Source organism: Phaethon aethereus, assembly GCF_964289735.1.
Source record: "Phaethon aethereus genome assembly, chromosome: 1".
NCBI lineage: Eukaryota > Metazoa > Chordata > Aves > Phaethontiformes > Phaethontidae > Phaethon > Phaethon aethereus.
Window position 1 is genome coordinate 69,779,134 of NC_138575.1, and position 17,636 is coordinate 69,796,769.

At 40.5% G+C, this 17,636-nt stretch overlaps 1 protein-coding gene across 1 annotated transcript in view; it reads left to right on the top strand.

Moving 5' to 3' along the window:
• Positions 1-17,636, top strand: part of CACNA1C (calcium voltage-gated channel subunit alpha1 C) — a gene marked incomplete at its 5' end in the record, with an annotated part of 490,257 nt that overhangs the window by 271,754 nt on the left and 200,867 nt on the right. The window lies entirely within an intron of this gene.

The window sequence follows — 17,636 nt, forward strand, 5'->3', positions numbered from 1 at the left end:
CTTTTCATAATAGGCAGCAAAAGTCATGATTTGGTGCACAGAGAACTGTCCTCATATTCTGAAGGAGTTTTAGAGGTGTTTGGGAGTTAGGTATTTTTGAGGAAAATTTGAGGTGTAGAAAGGTTGGCTACTTTAGGGTAAAACTAGACAAGCAGTATGAAAAGGAAGTTACTCTGAGCTTAAATCAGTATAACTGAGGTGAGACTTACAAGTGCCCCAACAGAAAAATCTGAATGTGAAATCTTCCTTCCTGTGCCCTGGGAGTCTGTTTCTCATTGTGCTTTGGTTTAGCTTTTCTTTCTTCCTCCTTGTTTGCCTGTATCATTTTTGTTTATCATTCTCTGGCCCTTCTAGCATTAACATCCCAAATTAATATAGCACAATGTAAATATCGTGCACAACTCTATTACCTAATAAACAACTTGTACATGTTAAATATTAGAACATGATTAAGCAACTCTGAACACATCCTGTGTCCTAGATCCTGCATGATTCATATGTCATGGCAGTTAATAACCAATCAGCTGTAATTGAGTAAAGCAGGAAAAAAGGATATTACTGAAAAGGAGGGGGCTTGTTTTGTGGTTTTTTGGTTTTGTTTTGTTTTGTTTTTTTAAAAATAGTACAGGGATTCTTTTCCATGAATAAAAGAAAATAGATTTTTTTTTCCTCGCCTCCATTTAAAGATCTGGGAATGCTCTGCATTCCTTGCAGGCAGGTTGGGAGTATACAGAGGGATTAAGCAACTCTCTGCAGGAACGCAGGCATGCTGGGCAGAGATACAGCTTTTACACGAGGCAAAGCCACTTAAGAGCTCAGGATACAAAGTGAAGAAAGCCCCACCAGTCAAAAAAATGCAGAAGGTGGGAATTTCTCTAATTGAGGTAGGCTGTATTTATCTAGCAGAAATTAGTCAAAACAGAGACAGTGACACTTCTAACTCATGAGGGAAAAGCCTTTGGGATGTTAATATCACATCTTATTAAATTGTTCTGAAAGGAAAGTTTCCTACAGAGACTTGGGGTTTCAGGTTATGAAGCAGTATAGATGATGTGGTACGTTTTTAGGTCTTGCTCAGAGGTGGAAAAACTCAGAGGCTGGATATAAGAGAAAAATGTATCCATTAAAATATATTGATATTCATAGCCTTGTATGTGTGACAGCACATATTTTCTTTTCCTTCCTAACTGGGCTGAATTTCAAAGATAGTGAAAATCAGAAATTGATAGTACCTGTTACTCTTGGGTTCTTTGTTTCTAAACACCAGCATATTCTTAAACAGTTAAGAATAACTGCTGAAACTGCTGTATTTCTCTCAGAAATTACTGCCTGGTAAAATGCAGACCCATAAAGATTATTTTAGAAAGCTGTAAAGCTCCCCTTGGGAGAGTACAAAGTTGGAGCTCTGGTGAGGGAAGGGCATTGCAGACACAGCTAAAGCTGGAACGATGCCACATCCCTCTTTCTGGGGACCCACCGGTCTCTTTGGTGCACCTATCACTGGTTATCAGAGGCCCTGATTTCCCTCCTTGTGAAGGTCTTCCCTGCTTACGCTGCAAACACCCGGGGCACCAGCCTTGCCAAAAGCTTACCGGTACGGATTTGTAAGGAGTGTGGCGAGTTTGTTAGGGAAGAATGCTTACTGTCAACAGAAAGCTAATATTATCTCCTTTTATTTATGATCTGCTCAGAATTTGATCTTGGATCCCCATTCTCATCAATCTACCCACACCATGAATTCTTCTGATTGCTTTTAAGGAGGAGTGCCATAGCCTTAGCAGGGAGATATACTGTGCCTATTTTACAAGAGAGACTTAGAGACACACGCCTTGTCATGCACTCAGTAGGTGCACTGTCTTTTTTTATATAATTGGTTTTTGCTCTGCGTTTTAAAAAGCGGAGGCCTATCGCGTTACTTTGTCGCAGCGCTGGAGAGTGCATCCTGTCAACTACTGGTTTAGTCGAACCAAGAATCACAATTTTGCAAGGGATGTTTTGGGTTTGCAGAGGGAAAAAAATGTAGCAGCAGGTAGGAGGAGCATCAGTTTGATGTACAGGGACTAAGTCAACTTCATTAGGACCCTGGCAACTGGTCCAAGTCTGGGTTTACAAACAGAGCAGCAGAACTCTATTGCGCAAAAAGTATTACAGCTCCCTCTCTGCTGAGTGTAAACGCAGCGTATCTCGACTGTGTGAGGCACGCTGCAGCCTTCTGCACCCTAGTCAGCAGTCGATTGTGGATTAAACAGCAGTGAGCTTTTAGCAAATGAAACTACGTACCAGCTACAATACAATAAATTCATTATGCTATGATATATTATGTCATAGCCTCCTTGCTTTTAACCAATGTGGCAACAGAAGGCTGCTAGACTGTTCTTGACAGTTTTTTGTTCAGACGTAGTTTGCCGGTTGAGAGAAAATTTGGGGCACTTCTGGTCCCCATCGGTGCTGCGGTTGTGTTTGTGCTGTGTTGTATTTGTGTATTTGTCTTGGTATCATTTTGATGTTACAATGCAAATGTCGCCGAATGATATGTGTGTTGCTATAGCAACAACTATATATTAGAATAGTTTACAGAATTGACCCAACAGATAGCCTTCTCAGATAATGAAGTTTCTTTGGCACCTCACAAGCATTGCCTGGTATGTGCGTCTTATCTACGGTGTGGAATAGCAAAGTATCCCCCCAAGATTCCACAATCCCACTCCTGATTTTTGTCATAAGGTGGTAATCAGGTAGGTCCAATTTCCTCAGTTTTGAACAGGTTGTGTTTTGGAGATGGAGACCCAGACACCTGCAGTTTCAGCTGAGCCTCTGGAAATCCTTGTACACAAGAAAAGTGGAGTGCAAAAACAGAGCAACAAAAAAGAGACAAAAGGATAGAAAGATGGCAGAAACAGGAGGCAGGAGGTGGAGTGGAAGCAACTGAGTGGGACAAAGAGGGGCAGAGACAGCAACATCTCAGTTTTCAGCCACCAGGAATTAATCAAAGATTTCTAAACATTTAGATAACTTCTTTTCATGCTTGTCTGAGGTTCATCTTCTCTAAATTGCTATTAGCTCGTTAAGTCAGCCAAGTCAGTGTGCCAAGATGCTATCCCTAGAGGCATCATCACTCCAATTAGTCAACAAACCACTTGGTGTCTGAAAAAAAAAAATCAGGCTGTCATTGTCCTAAAATGGGTACCTGGAAACTGGAAGACCTCAGATCTTCAAATACCTTTATCCTACGTATTTCTCAATTTTCCCAGTTGTGAAATGGAGGCAGTTTCTCTTTTGCCCCTGTGGTGTGATTTATATTTTAATTCATTCTTTACCATCTGTGAAGTCTGTTGCAACCCTTGGATGAAGTAGACTGTATTTATTCAAGCTAGTAGTACTGCTGCTTTGAAAACTTCTCTGATCTATGGAAATCAGTAGATTCGGTGGCCTAAGCCAAATTCTCAACAAATGCCAACTCTCTCTCTGCTCCTTGTAATAAGGGAACTCCATCATTGCTCCAGAGACATGAGTTCAGCAATCCACTAATCCCCAAATTTCTCTAAATCCAGGATTAATTAAAAATATGCTCAGCAAAGGTCATAGATTTCTGCTACAGGGACTCTGTGGACCCAAAGTAAAAGAGATCAAAAGGAGACTAAACAGTCACAAGGTCACGTTCCCAAATGCCCTTCAGAGGCAGATCCACTGAGGGACAGAAACTTCCACCATAAGTATCACCAGCCCAGGTGAGAATTGGTCAGAACGATAATGCTTGGGAGTCTTCTCAGAGAGGGGAAAATACTTCCGCTTAATTCGGCCTCTACAGCATAATCTTAGAAAACCCTGAAACTACACCATAAGAACAGGAAAACTTACTCCCTTCCAGTGCCATTTCTAAACTGATCAGCCCTGGGGAGAAGCCTGAATTCTGTTTCCCCCAAGAGAACTACTGAGATCCTTTTTCAAATGATGATGTATGGAGGCATTCCTTGAAATCCCAAATGACTAACAGATTTCTTTCATAGATCTGCTTTATCTGCATGGGTGTCAAAGACGTTTTGAAAGGCTATTCACTTATGAATACATAAGGACTGTCCCCTGGTGTCTTTCTAACCAAGACCAACAGACAGCTGCCTCCCCGATGAGACAAATCTGGCTGCATCTTGTGGCCACAGACATCTATTCGAGCCTCAGGAATAGAAAAACTAGGGCTAGGAGATGCCTTGGGAGGCCATTTCATCTGCCTCACAGGAGGATTTAACTTCCAGTGATTTACAGTCCGTAACTTCCCAGGCAGTGTACTCTGGCACAGTCCTACTGCCAGTACCGGCATCCCAGAGAAAGGGTTCCTTATTGTGCATCCCAAACCTTCCTTGCGCCTGTGTAAAGCTGTTACTTCCTGCCATATCCAAAGTGGATGCAGGCAAACAGATTATTCACTGCCTCTCTGGAGCCGTCTGTAGCGTTGCCTTGCCTTGCCTCCTCTATGCTGAACAGCCTCACAACAGTCGTTCCTGCCAGGTGGTTTTTCTAAGGTTCAGAAGATCCTTGTTGCTCTGCCCTGGTCCCTCTCCAGTCTGCCCATGTATTCCCTCATTCACAGAATTTCAGCAGAACTTTCACCCCTGCTGTGTATAGCAGACGGACTTTTTCTTGTGTCTTGTGGTTTGTACATTTGTTTACACATCCCAGCATGTTGTTTGCTTTTTTTTGTTTTGCAATAGCATGACATTGAGTCATATTCAGCCTGTGATTGACTATAAACCCTGGAGCCCTTTCAGAAGATCTAAAGCACTAAGGTGATGAGACAAACATATCCCTGGCAAGCTCATCCTTTCAGTCAGCTCTAGAAGACTTGTGGGATAATTTAGCCCTAATAGTTTCACATCTGGCAAGTTATACAAGAGATTTCACTGTCATTTCCTTTTTTTCTGTGTAACAGCTCAACTAAACATAATATAGTACAGTGAATCTAATGGCATCAGTTCTTGGTAATTGAACTTTTCATGAAGGGAATGATTACAGAAAGGAAGCTAATTAAAATTAAAGAATTTCTCTTAATTATTTCATTTTACAGCCTTTGCCATAGGCCAGTGGATTCATAGTCCTCCTTGCTTATTTTATTTCACCTCCTTGTGAAAACAAATTGAGTTTGAAATAAAGCAGAGTGAGATGGCATAGGAGAGTGAAGCAGAGGACATGCAAGTGACAGACGTGGCTGGAAGAGAAGTTGTGGAAAGTAGCTTGTGGAGTCACCCTGGAGTCCTTGTGATACGCTATCTTACTGATGTTTCTGTACATCTTCATGAATCCTGATGGATCCTATAAGGAGGGGATGGTTATGAGAGAAAAAAAAACTTTGGAAAATTTCAGTTTAGATTGATTAACTAAAATGGGAAGATTTTAGCAAAACAAAAACATTTACAAAAATGTAATCACACTGTCCTCCTCCACCTGTAAAATATTCTATGAAAAAAAATGTAAGTTGTTGTGTTTGTTCTTTCAGTCTTCCAAGGGGTCAGAAGAACCTGTGGACTAAGCAATGCTTATTACCTGTGAAACTTGTTCTCTTTCCACCTGTGTGTTACTAGTGGTACCAAAGATAGTCAAAACAGAATGAAAGAGTAATACTGAAATAATTTTTTTACCAATTCTACGTTTGTTCCTTTCTACACGCTTTTTGCTGTTCTCTAAATAATAGCAGCTTATTTTATTTAGTTATAGTTTTTAATCAGTTCCAACTGATTTGCACAACACTGCCTTAGCACAGCTTGTAGAAAATTAAAAGAAAACACTAACATCCCCCAAGTCTGTGCAACTTGACTTAATATTTCTACAGGAGAATATTTCCGGTATTACTGGGCCAAAGCTTACTGTACTTACTCAGTTTTTACTCAGTTCTTGCTCATGCAGACCTTCTAGGAGTTGGTGAAAATTATGTCCAAATAAGGACTTAATTGAGAATCTGTTCCATGAGAGATTTTTTTAAGTGTTTGCAAAATCTATATTTTATGCTCTCTTTTTTTTTTTCAGTGAATCTAAGCTTATTATACAATGTATCTTAAAAGCTTTACCTGCAATTTTAACCATTTGTTTAAGGTATTACTTTTTGCAATATTAAATATGTAGTTTGATTTCATTTTTCTGAATTTAATGTGGTAGTCTTCAGTTAAACACAATAATCATTGCATGTTTGCCTGGGAGATAACAATATGATAGGAGAATGATTGTCTTAAAACAGCTTCTAGGAGTTCATCCAGCTCCTGCCACTTTTGCATTGGCAACAATGAGCCCAATTTTACAATGTGTGACCAAAAAGGTACAGAAAGCAGAGTAGGTAAAAAAACAGAGGGGTAAAAAGCCAGAAAATGTCATGGGATGACACTGTGCAGAGCCTGGGAGGCTATGAGGAGTATGTACGGAGCACAAGAAAACACTTACGCCCCACCGAAGTTCAAGTGCAGGCATTGGTTGTCTTATTGCTGTGGTGTGAGCTGGGGCTTGGCCAGCAGTAAGGCAAAAGTGATGGCTTTAGTGCATTACGGATCAGTCAGAACAACTAGTCAGGATGAAAAACTTGGAAGACGTCCAGGACAGCAGCCTATAACATTAATAGCATTAAAAATAATTTTCAGGCAGATCAATATGAATCCTGTTTGCTTAGAGCCTGAGGGTGATTGAAGAGAGAGGGAGCCTTGGGAACAGAGTAAGTGAAAACACAAAGTGTGTAACATCTTATTTTCATCAAGTGAACACAAAATCTTTGAAATCCAAGTCCATTTGGCAAAATGCTTGCCAGCCCCGAGCGGTAGTCTGTCTGATGTAGAGGAAATCTGGCTGAGTTCTTAGAGATCATTTCACCGGGAGTGACCTCCTGAGCGATGGGACTCATAAGGATTTGACTGTTACTGATGAAAGACAATTCTGGTTGTGGGTGGGATTTAGATTTTTTTTTTTTTTTTTTTTTTTTTTCCTTCTCAGCCAGGCCCACTGAAACCTGATTTTCCCTTTAGACAGAGAACCCACAGCCTGTAATGCTTGCAGGAGATAGTGTTACCCCTGAGGCCTGGGAACGTAGGAAGAGTATGCCTTTTGCAAACTAGCCAGAAGATAATAAAGCTGAGTTTAATTAAAGAGCATTATAGGATATTAGTAACATTCCTGACCGTTTACTGCTCAGAGACTAATATTTTTCTTAGTGTTTTTTTTTAGGTTTATCTACATGAGAATAAATACTGTCTTAAGGGTTTATCATAATAAGAGAAAACACATTGGCTGCCTATCCTCTCCTCTGGCATGAAAAGTAGTAGCTCACTATAGCTCTTTACAGACTTTTCACTTGCAAAAAGTGGCATGAGTGCCATGTTCGTTCCTTATTAATGCCTGAATCCTCCTTCTTTGTTTCTAATGAATTAAATGCATTAGCATACATTAACCCATTTCAGAGCTGTTTCTCTTCTTTCCATTTTCCCTCTTGCTGGTTTGCCAGTCAGGCTGGTGGAAGTCTGGGCGTTGTCTGGGAAATTCCAATATTTCAAAACTTGGTTTTGTTCAATATTAGAATGAAAAGTTGAAGTTTCTGTATGTGATGTTCCTCCTCTCTACTGTCCCTAAAGCAAAGTTCTCAGAGTGTTTCAGTGCAGAAATAACAGAGCATAATGTTTAAACATTTTTATTGAACAAAAATGTTTTAACATTCCCAGATCCATGTGTTTGTTTTTCTGAAGCAAATCCAAATATTTTGTTATGACGTGACCTTGCATCGCTCTGCACCCACCCAAGCGCTGCTGTGGGCTTTGTGAGGGTGACCTAGTGTCCTGCAGGACATACTCACCCTACAGTGAGGGTCAGCAGAGTGGCTGGTGGGAGTCAACCAAGGGACAGAAGAACTGGCAAAGAATATCAGTTGTCTGGGGGTTTTTGGTTAGTCTAAATTAGCAAAACCTGCTAAAAACTAAAGTATTTCTCTCACTTCTCCTTGCCCAGAAGAAATCTCGCTACTCTGCAGAGCTGCAGCCTTGTAAGCCGTATCTGCTTAAAATGAAGTCCATTTCTATTCTCTGGGTACTGCACAGGTCACAGTCATGTTTTTAATTACCAATTAGACTTCCATTAAGGAAATAAAATGAGTTTTATGTGCTGGTTGTCAAAGGTCCTTATACAGCCTCAGCTCATGTGCCCTGTCCATTCAAGCAGCAAGCAAACGAACAGAAACTTACTCGGGGGTAGTATACAAAAACTGAAAACCTTTGCACCACAAAAGGGAAGATAGAGGCTGAGATGGAGAAGCTGCAAGGACTTTTCATTTTTCATTCCCTTCAGTTGTGTTTTTCCTGTCTGCCATGAGCAGTGTGAACAGAATGTTAAATATGCCTTTAAGTTACTCATGGAAAGAAAAGGTCACACACACGTACATACTCCATCTCTCTCTCTCTTTCTTTTTCTCATGCGTGTGTGTGTATCATGTGTTTGTATGAATGTGTACGGAGAGACCCCAACTCTAGAACATTGAACTGTGGGACCAATTTATTTGCTTAGACATTTCAAGAGGGAGAGGTTATAAATAGTCATAAATTCAATTTATTTATAAAGCATTCCCTGTCAGGCGTCACTGCACAAACAATTATAAAAGAATTGTAGTAGATTAAAAACATAAATTAGAGCATCATAAAATGCACAAGAGTGATTGGATTAAAATGCATTTGACAGAAATGTTTTAAAAGTGGGATTTGATGAGCTCTTCTGGGTGGTCAGTCAGAGAAAAGTCTGTGCTCAGCCGCCTATTAAAACAAAGATTCAGGCCCAGATTTCTGCAGGGGGTCTCTAGTTCTTAGCTCAGTAGTTGAGAGCAATTCACAGAGGGCCTAAATTGTGCTGGATGTGGCTATGGTTTCTTGAGGAGCCCATGTTTGCTGACATTTGATCCCATGCTAGCTGCCCAAATATTTTTTTCTTTGGCTGTTCTCATCTTTCCCCTGCTAGCCCTGTCCTCTTCTAAAAACATGCCCTGTGTCAAGGGCTTGCACGAGAGGGGCAATGCCAGTCATTCTGTCAGCTCAGTACATGGGGGTGCCCCCTTCACATTGCGGTTCTCCCTGCAAGGCAGTTTAGGGAAGGTTTCTAATTGTTTAGTGTTACCTGAGAAGTTATAAAGAGGATGAAGAGAAAAGGGGAATTCAGCCCATAGACAATTACTGACTTACCTAGTAAGAGGTTAATACTTTCCACGTTAAAATTAGTAGCAAAATTCACCCTGATTTGGACTGTATTTTAGACTAACCTGGCGTGTACTGGAACTACTCAAAACCTTGTAGAATCAGATAATTTTTACAAAGAAAAAAAAAAGAAAAAAGCTTTCCAAGAGAAAAGATGCTTCATTAAATTAAGAGTATGGAATGCAACTCCTCCACACCCTTTATCCATGAGGAGATTGTAAAAACCCTTGGCACACAGAAAGTCTTGTTATGGGCATGTTTCCAAAGGAACTCACTATCCACGTCTTGAGCTCTGTTGGAAATTCAGTCCTTCATTTTGGGGCCAAATTTTTGGTGATCTCTTAGAAAAGATGACTGAATGCGAACATGAATGTTCCTCAGCATGCCTGTCCATATGACAACAGTCTAAGCTGACAAGGCAGACAAACTACAGTTGTGATAATGTTGATTCCAAACAGTTAAAAATTCATCAGCTCCTAAAATCATGTGATTGACTTGAAATTAATAAATCTCATGGGGACAGGGTTACTCCTTTTCAGCAGTCAGACACTTGAGATTCACCTTTGTTAAGCTTTTTTCCTGCAACTAAGATTTTTAGAGACTCATTGAAAAATAATGTACTGAAAGCACTGATTGTGTAATGATGATCAGACTAAAACAATATAATGAGAACTCCAGACCCGTGACTCTAGGAACCAGCCCATAGATGGTACAAAACAATAAAATCATTAGAACAATTATTGCTGAGGTCATGTAGCTTGTTTCCAAAAGCAAGCGTGCTCATGTATCCTGCTTGGATGATGCACTGTAAAGCAGACCTTTTAGAAACTGTCCTAATGAGTCAATATTTAATTAGATTTTTTTTTTAGAATTCCTCCTAAAGTGTGATATATACTTACTGTTCTGCCTGGCAACAAAATGCTCAATATTTAACACTAACATGGTTTTGAGCACAGAAAGGTTAAGTTGTGCTGGAGTGGACTGCTTTTTAATATTAATAATAATAAAAATATTAATAAAATGGAGCACTGAAATATTTTATGACTGTTAGGCTTGTATATCTCACTGAATAAGTGATCAAGTTCAAACACCTGACCATGGTGAGGAGCCAATTTCTAACTTATTTGAGTCATTTTGGGAGCTGGATGAGACACAATATGCCTTGTGATGATCTATTAGATATAGCTGTCGTACTGGGGCTACTCTGATTTAAATGGATGCTTCTGGTACCCTGTCCTTAATCAGTGGTTTGTAGATGGACAATTGACTGTAGTGTTTCAAGTGGCTGTGTTAACCTTGGAAGAAGACACTGGACTGCCTCACTGCTTCTGAAACTGAATAAAGGAAACTAGTAAAAGCTTTCTTCTAGGGGTGAATTTAATTCCCAGGCATGGTAACAACACAACACCTAGCCAGCTTTTAATTTCTATCTAGAGATCCTAAATGAGGCTCTCACAGTCATAAACCTTATGCTGCCTTCCCTAATGTTGCTTCCTCATAGAAGGATAATCTCTTATTGGTCTGATCAGAATATAAAGTGACAGTTCATTTCAATTTAATCAGAGTAGTGGACCAAAACAAAAGAAACTAGGATACGGCATTCTTTGCCTCTTCAGAGCTGTTCAGCTTGGAATGTTTGTACATGGCCTGTGTTTGGATAGTTTCAATTCTTGGTCACACCAAAGAAAAATTGAGCCCATAAAGAACGTATTTTCTGGATTTAATTCATATATAGGCAGGATCCTATTGTTTCAGTCAAAAAAAGAAGAAATCTTGAGCAGCAGCACCCAAGAGATTTCTGCTACTGCTGGCCAAAGACCATAAAGAAAACTCTTATATAGGTTAGATATTATCTAATAGGCACCAGAGTCCAAATTTTAAGTCTGAATGGATGCATAATCCTTTATATGAACCCAGAAAGGTGCGTGCTTGACTATCTCTGTTGTGGAGAATGAGGTATCCCACTGGGAAGCATTGATGTGCAAAGGAAAGGAAATAGATTATTCTGAGGACTAGAGATGCATTTAGAATGATAAAATATGCATATAGAGTCTCAGATAAAATATAGGTTAAAAGGGGCTTCTGTGGATTTTCTAGCCCAGATTCCAACTCAAGTCAAGGCTGTCTTCAAAATTAAATCAAGTTCATCAGAATCTTCTCTAGTATAAAGGTTTCAAAACAATACTTCTCTCATCCTGTGGTCCAAATAATATTGGCATGTCAACCGCACTGAAATGTAAGATTCCCAAGAATTACATTATCCTGTATAGTTGGAGCCTGTTGCTCCACCTAATGTTAGTAAAAAACGTAGGTGAAATGATAGTAAGTCAGAACAGTAATGACATTCGTCATCTGTGTTTTGGTTTGAGTGAATAAGGAACATATGGCTCACTGAAAGGGAAAGTGTGTTTGTACAAAGTACATAGCACAGGGGATTGACCCCCTTGTACCTTGGCTTTGTACTACAATTGGACTCTGACACAAAATGTAATTCCACTGAACCCATAAATAAATTCAACTTGATCCTTGCCAAAGTGCTGTAAGAAAAATAAGGAGCTTAGACTAGATCCCACAAGAGAGCTATGCATTAAGTATTTGTTGATTTGCCAAGGAACTCTTGAATATAGGGCATGTGTATCAGGTCCGTAATCATTCAGAACTATTAACGTCCTCTCTTCTATTAATTTCAGTGGAAGTTCTTTAAATGGATCGTGGGCATATTATGAATTATCATAAAGTACTGAAGGCTGGCTTGTACTGCATTCCTGTTTTATAATTACTCCTTTCAGATTAGTGAGAATTTTGCCTTTGTCTGGTTTATTCTTCTAGTGTTGGGAGCCTTTAAAGTAGATGCACGTGAGAGTATCTCCCATTTACAGGTGTTAATTAAAAGGTGGTATTTCTGCATTGCCTGGTGTGAATTTAACTCTGCTCATTGCAAACCCTGATGTTATATAAACACTGCTTTTGGTTGGAGCGGAGAGAAGGCAATGCTGATCATATTTGGCAATCTAACGTTTCAGAAGCTGTTCTAACTTCTGTTTACCAACATGGTGGGTTATGTTTAGTTGAATGCTGGTCACCCACTTCCTTCTTTGCACTTATTTTACCCTTGTCAAGTAAAAACAGATAGTGGTTTTTTGCTCTATTTTTGGGAATATTCTTTCTGGGGAAGAGGTAGAAGAAGGGATACTGTGTTTTAGGACCAGCAGTAAGAGCAAACGGAGTTATGTTCAGCAGTATTCTATCTTATCACCCCTTTCTCTTTATCAAATAAACAGCTGTGGCCACTGGTTTCTGCAATGGCAGTAATTTTAAGGAGAAAGAAAGAAAAGAATCCAGACTTGTTCTCTCCTTTAAGTTTTATTCCCTCATGTGCTTGTGTACTCTTTTTGTGCATACTTAGCTGAAAATGTCTCCTGAGTGACTGAGTACATTCAGAAGTAACTCAATATAAACAAACCTGTCTTAACATCTCCTTTTTGGAATTGATCCTTTAAGTGCACACATGTGGCTCCTTCCTTACTGAAGGTCAAAGTTATTAATACTAACAGTAGCCTTCAGGTCAGCATATTCACTCAGTGAGGACATCCATAGCTTGGACGTGATGGTAACTTGTAATCCAAAATGTGGAACCTTTTTTTCATTAAATGTCTGGGCCGTCTTTCCCAGAATTGCAGTCTAGTCTCCTTACTACCCATCAGAAAAGATTGTTTTCCCTACTAGGAAAAAGTCTGAGTGCTTCCACTCTGACTTGTACCTTGCATAGCCTATTTATGCAATTAACGCCAAAATATCCTATATAACAGAGGCCCTTAAAATATTGCTGTTTTCCTTGGACTACTGAGTATTTGCATTACTGAAGAAATGTATTCTCTTATGTTTAAGGAAGCACTAAGTAATAATAACGCAGACACTGATGTAACTTGGTCTAAGGTCAAACAGACAGCTTCATAAAGGTTCTAGCTGTGCAGGACTTGCTGCACGTTACTTTGAATATAGAAGATCTGGTTTTTGAAACATGGTTTGTAGCACGCTGAGCAGAGTGCAAGCAGAGAGAGACAAGCAAAGTTTGAGAAAACCTGTAGTGACTGAATTTTAGATTGTAAACTTTTTAGATTGGGGATAGATGAGATGTGAGGACCCAATTGCGATTTAAACCTTGAGTAACTCTTGCAAAGAAAATGTTATAACCTAGTAGTGCTGCTGGGTGAATGGGAGAGCTGGTTTGGAGAGCTAGGATCAAGATATGGTGAATCACTGAGGACCATTTCTCAGAAATAGCACTGGTCTACTCGCTCGTCTCCTGATGGGAGAGAGACTTCTGGCACCCTGGAGTAATTTGCTCGATTTCCTGTTTTCAGACTCCTTTTACAAACCCACGATGTCATTACATACAGTTTAAAAATTATAAACAAAAACAAACCTATGACGTTTTTGGAAGGCACATGGGGTTAGAGAGGTTTCGTACTTAATACAGTAATCCTCTTTTGGAAATATATCTTAGAGCCTTAACAGTAAGTTAATGTTTGGTTTTTTGTTGATAGTAAGATGATGTACAATTCGTTTTTTGGCAGTGTTAGTGATGGCTAATTCGTTAGCTAGGGTAGCTGATGCTCATGTTCTATGTCTATGAAAAACAAAACAAACCCTTCCAAAACAACAGTGGTAGAGCCAGCCTCAGAACACCTGTGTATGCTCCAGAGACTGGCCAAGGCTTTTTTGTCCTTCTTCTTCTTTCACTCATATATTGTTGGCTTTTTTTCCCCTGATTTTTGAAACATTTTCATCACTATTGCCCAAGCAGGAAGCTCCTGCTTTGTAATTCTGTAATCTGCAATATGCTTTATGTGTCTCAGCCACATCAGCCCGGTTTCCATTTCTAAGACATGAATGAAAAAAATACTCTTTCTTAGAGCTCCAGAATAAATTTTCTCTGTGGTTTGGATTTGTGTTTCAAGGGGCAATGCTGTTGCTATCTCCTTTCCCTCCTGTGAAGGTAGTGGGCAGCTCCCTCCCTCCCTGTCAGCAGGGAGCTCTCTCAAAAAGAAATGCCAAATTTGTCTAGCTCGGTTTCTTTTAAAATGATACCAAATGAGCTTCTCAGGGGAGTAGGTGTTATGGATACTTTGCAGTGCTATGACCCTTGGGAGCTTGAAACACTGCGGCCCAGTCTGCCTAACGCAGGAGAGTAAAGCTTCAAATGAGCAGCCAGAAATGTAAAAGCCCATTTAACAGAGGCAAATTAATTGTTCTGCAGCTGCCAAGGACAACAGGTCCTCCTCTCATTTCTAACCTGATGCAGTGGGTTGTTGAGTCATGTCTGCGAGTTCAGCAGGCAAGGTGGCATCAGAACTGGGACTGCAACCCAGGTTCCTGGGAGCCCAGTTATGCTACATCATTACTGAGCTATGCTGTGTTCATAAAGGCTCTTGAGTTTTATAGTATAAGGAGAAAAGGGAACAGAAATTAATTAGTAGGCTTTTCAAATTTTTCTTGAGTCTAAGCAGGAGTAGCTTCCCAAAATGCTCTTGGAGTAGCTGTACTCTTTAATCTCTGCAGTGTTTTTTCTTCAGTTTCAGATCCTGAAATCATTAATTTAAGGGCAGAGGATCATAAAATCTCTCTCCTCTACTCAGCATTCCATATCTTATGTTCATTTCAGAGGCTTTTATAGAATTTTATTTTTTAAGGATCTTTCCACCTTAAGCAGAGCTTTATAAGGAATTTATTCAAACAGCTTGTAGTTGTATATGTATATATGCATATATTTACATATAAGTACGTATATGCATGTGTGTTTAATATTTTGGCGTATTATTACCTCAGTAGCATGGTTCAACAAGCAGCATTATTACAATAATAAAACCGGAGTCTGTAGTCTCATAGGCTTCTTTAGAAGGAAAAAGATATAAGGCTCCCAAACTCAACCAAGTGGAACCTGTTAGTTGTTGAAATACCGGCTGCTCTGTGCAGTATTAAATATTAAAAAAAAAAAAAAAAAAAAAAAAAAAATTGTTCCAGAATTTTGCTTCCTTGGATTCTTGATTGCATTAGTACAGGTATTTCAATGAAACTCATGGAGTGGGAAGGCTCTTTCTGCACAGCACTGTGGCCACAGAAGAAGCACAAAGCCAGACCCAGAGCTGGCAGCAGCATTTGTCCCAGGGCGCCCGGAGGTCAAGGACAGTGTTTGCTGGGCATGGGGGCAGCTTTAGGCCTTCCTCTTCATTTGTTCTGCCAGTCTTCTTCAAACTGGATCTGGAGTTATTGAACTAGAGGGTAGGCTCCTCAACATCTCCTTGGGTATCAGTCTCGGCTGTGACTGCCAAGAGAGGTTTTTGGGGAAGTCTGGTTTTTAGGCCCGACACCATTTCTCCTTGAGCCCGTGTCTCTGTTTACAGAGTGGGATGACGGATAAATTAAGTGCACGGGGAAACCTCAAAGGCAGTCTGAATGAGAGTTGTCTCAGACTGACTGTGGCCCTTTTTGCAGGAGAGAAAGAGAGCTTGCCCACAACTCTGAAACGGGGTGTGAGACCCATTAATGGACTGTGTTGCAGCAAGAGAAGTCTTTTTTTCTATCCTAAAAGGTGTTCACTCATCCCTAGTGAGGCCATGTCCATCCCAGGCATAAGACTCCCTACTCTCATCCTCGGTTCAGGGCATGACCTTCCCCCACAGAGCCCATTTCCATTTTTCTCCAGCCTCCACACAGTCTTCACCCTGTCCTTTCAGAGGTGGCAGACCTACCCAGGGCTATCTGCCTGCTGCACGGGTTGGCCTCCGGTCTCATGCCATGCTGGTAGAGGCGTGTGGCAGCACAAAGGCCCTGGGCAATCAGAAAGACACTGTGTAAAGGCTTCTCATCGCACAGTGACTTTTGTGGTGGGCTTTTTAAGAAGTTTCATGACTGTTCATCCTGCTTTACAAATGTCTGCAATACAGCTTGATCATTGGAGTAGGGAAGTGATCGTGCCCCTGTACTCAGCACTGGTGAGGCCGCACGTAGCATACTGTGTTCAGTTTTGGGCCCCTCACTACAAGAAGGATGCTGAGGTGCTGGAGCATGTCCAGAGAATGGCAACGAAGCTGGTGAGGGGTCTGGAGCACAAGTCTTATGAGGAGCGGCTGAGGCAACTGGGGTTGTTTAGTCTGGAGAAGAGGAGGCTGAGAGGAGACCTTATCGCTCTCTACAACTACCTGAAAGGGGGTTGTGGCGACGAGGGTGTCGGTCTCTTCCCCCAAGTAACCAGCGATAGGACAAGAGGAAATGGTCTCAAGTTGCGCCAGGGGAGGTTTAGATTGGATATTAGGAAAAATTTCTTCACTGAGAGGGTGGTCAGGCATTGGAACAGGCTGCCCAGGGAGGTGGTGGAGTCGCCATCTCTGGAAGTATTCAAAAAACGTGTGGATGTGGCGCTTCAGGACATGGTTTAGGGGACATGGTGGCTGGATTAATGGTTGGACTTGATGATCTTGAAGGTCCTTTCCAACCTTGTGATTCTGTGATTCGGGTCTGTTTTACTACGATTCGTACATCCGTTAGTACCCATTCAGTTGTCAGCGATGGTGGAAGGAGAAGGGCTGCCAGGTTAGTTCCTTCTAGGAGTGTGCAAGCCATTATGGAGCTCTTTTCTGTGGCCAAGCCCATGGCCGGACTCCTGCTAGTTAACATTTATGTGCCAGTTCCTGTGCTAAATAAAATTTATAAAATAAAACTTGCTATTTGTAGAGCTAGGGACATAGTAGTCACTAATATTGTATGCTGTTGTTTACTTCTCTGAGTTCAAGGGGAGGGAAACCCTTAGTGTGCTGACCTGTCTCCATCTGGGACAACAATGGGCAAATTCTGTGCTGTGAGCACATTCCAAAGCTTTATGACTGGATCAGATAACAATCAGAATGATACTAGTTCTTTTTTAGGTATTCCCTGTACTAAGCACTGGGGAATAATGCTGCAGGTATTGTGAAAGCATTTTCTGAGTGAAAAACACAATATTTTAAAGCACAAACATATGCCTGCTGCTGTCAGATGGAATTTCTCAGTTGTGTAAAATAACATGTTAATGTAAACACACAGATGAACTGGAAATTGCCTTTTTTGATCAACGGCTTGCTAGTGAGTTGTTAATTACCTGGAGCTGAACAGAAGAGGTTCACAGGGGCAGCTGACTTAAATGATGGAATGATTTTTTTTTTTGTAATCCTTCATACTTTGTATCATATGAATCTGTCATACATGCATTCAGGTGGACAGAGGAACAGTGCAATTGCAGTTTGGAGCTGCAAAGAAAACTAAAGTAGTTATCTGCCTGATTGTCTTGCTGGGTACCCTGTAAGATTTGACTAGGAATGTGAAGGATGTTTTAATTTGTATTTATCCAAGATTTTTTTTTCTTTAATGTTAACTCTTAATAACTTTGTAGTTTAACCTTGT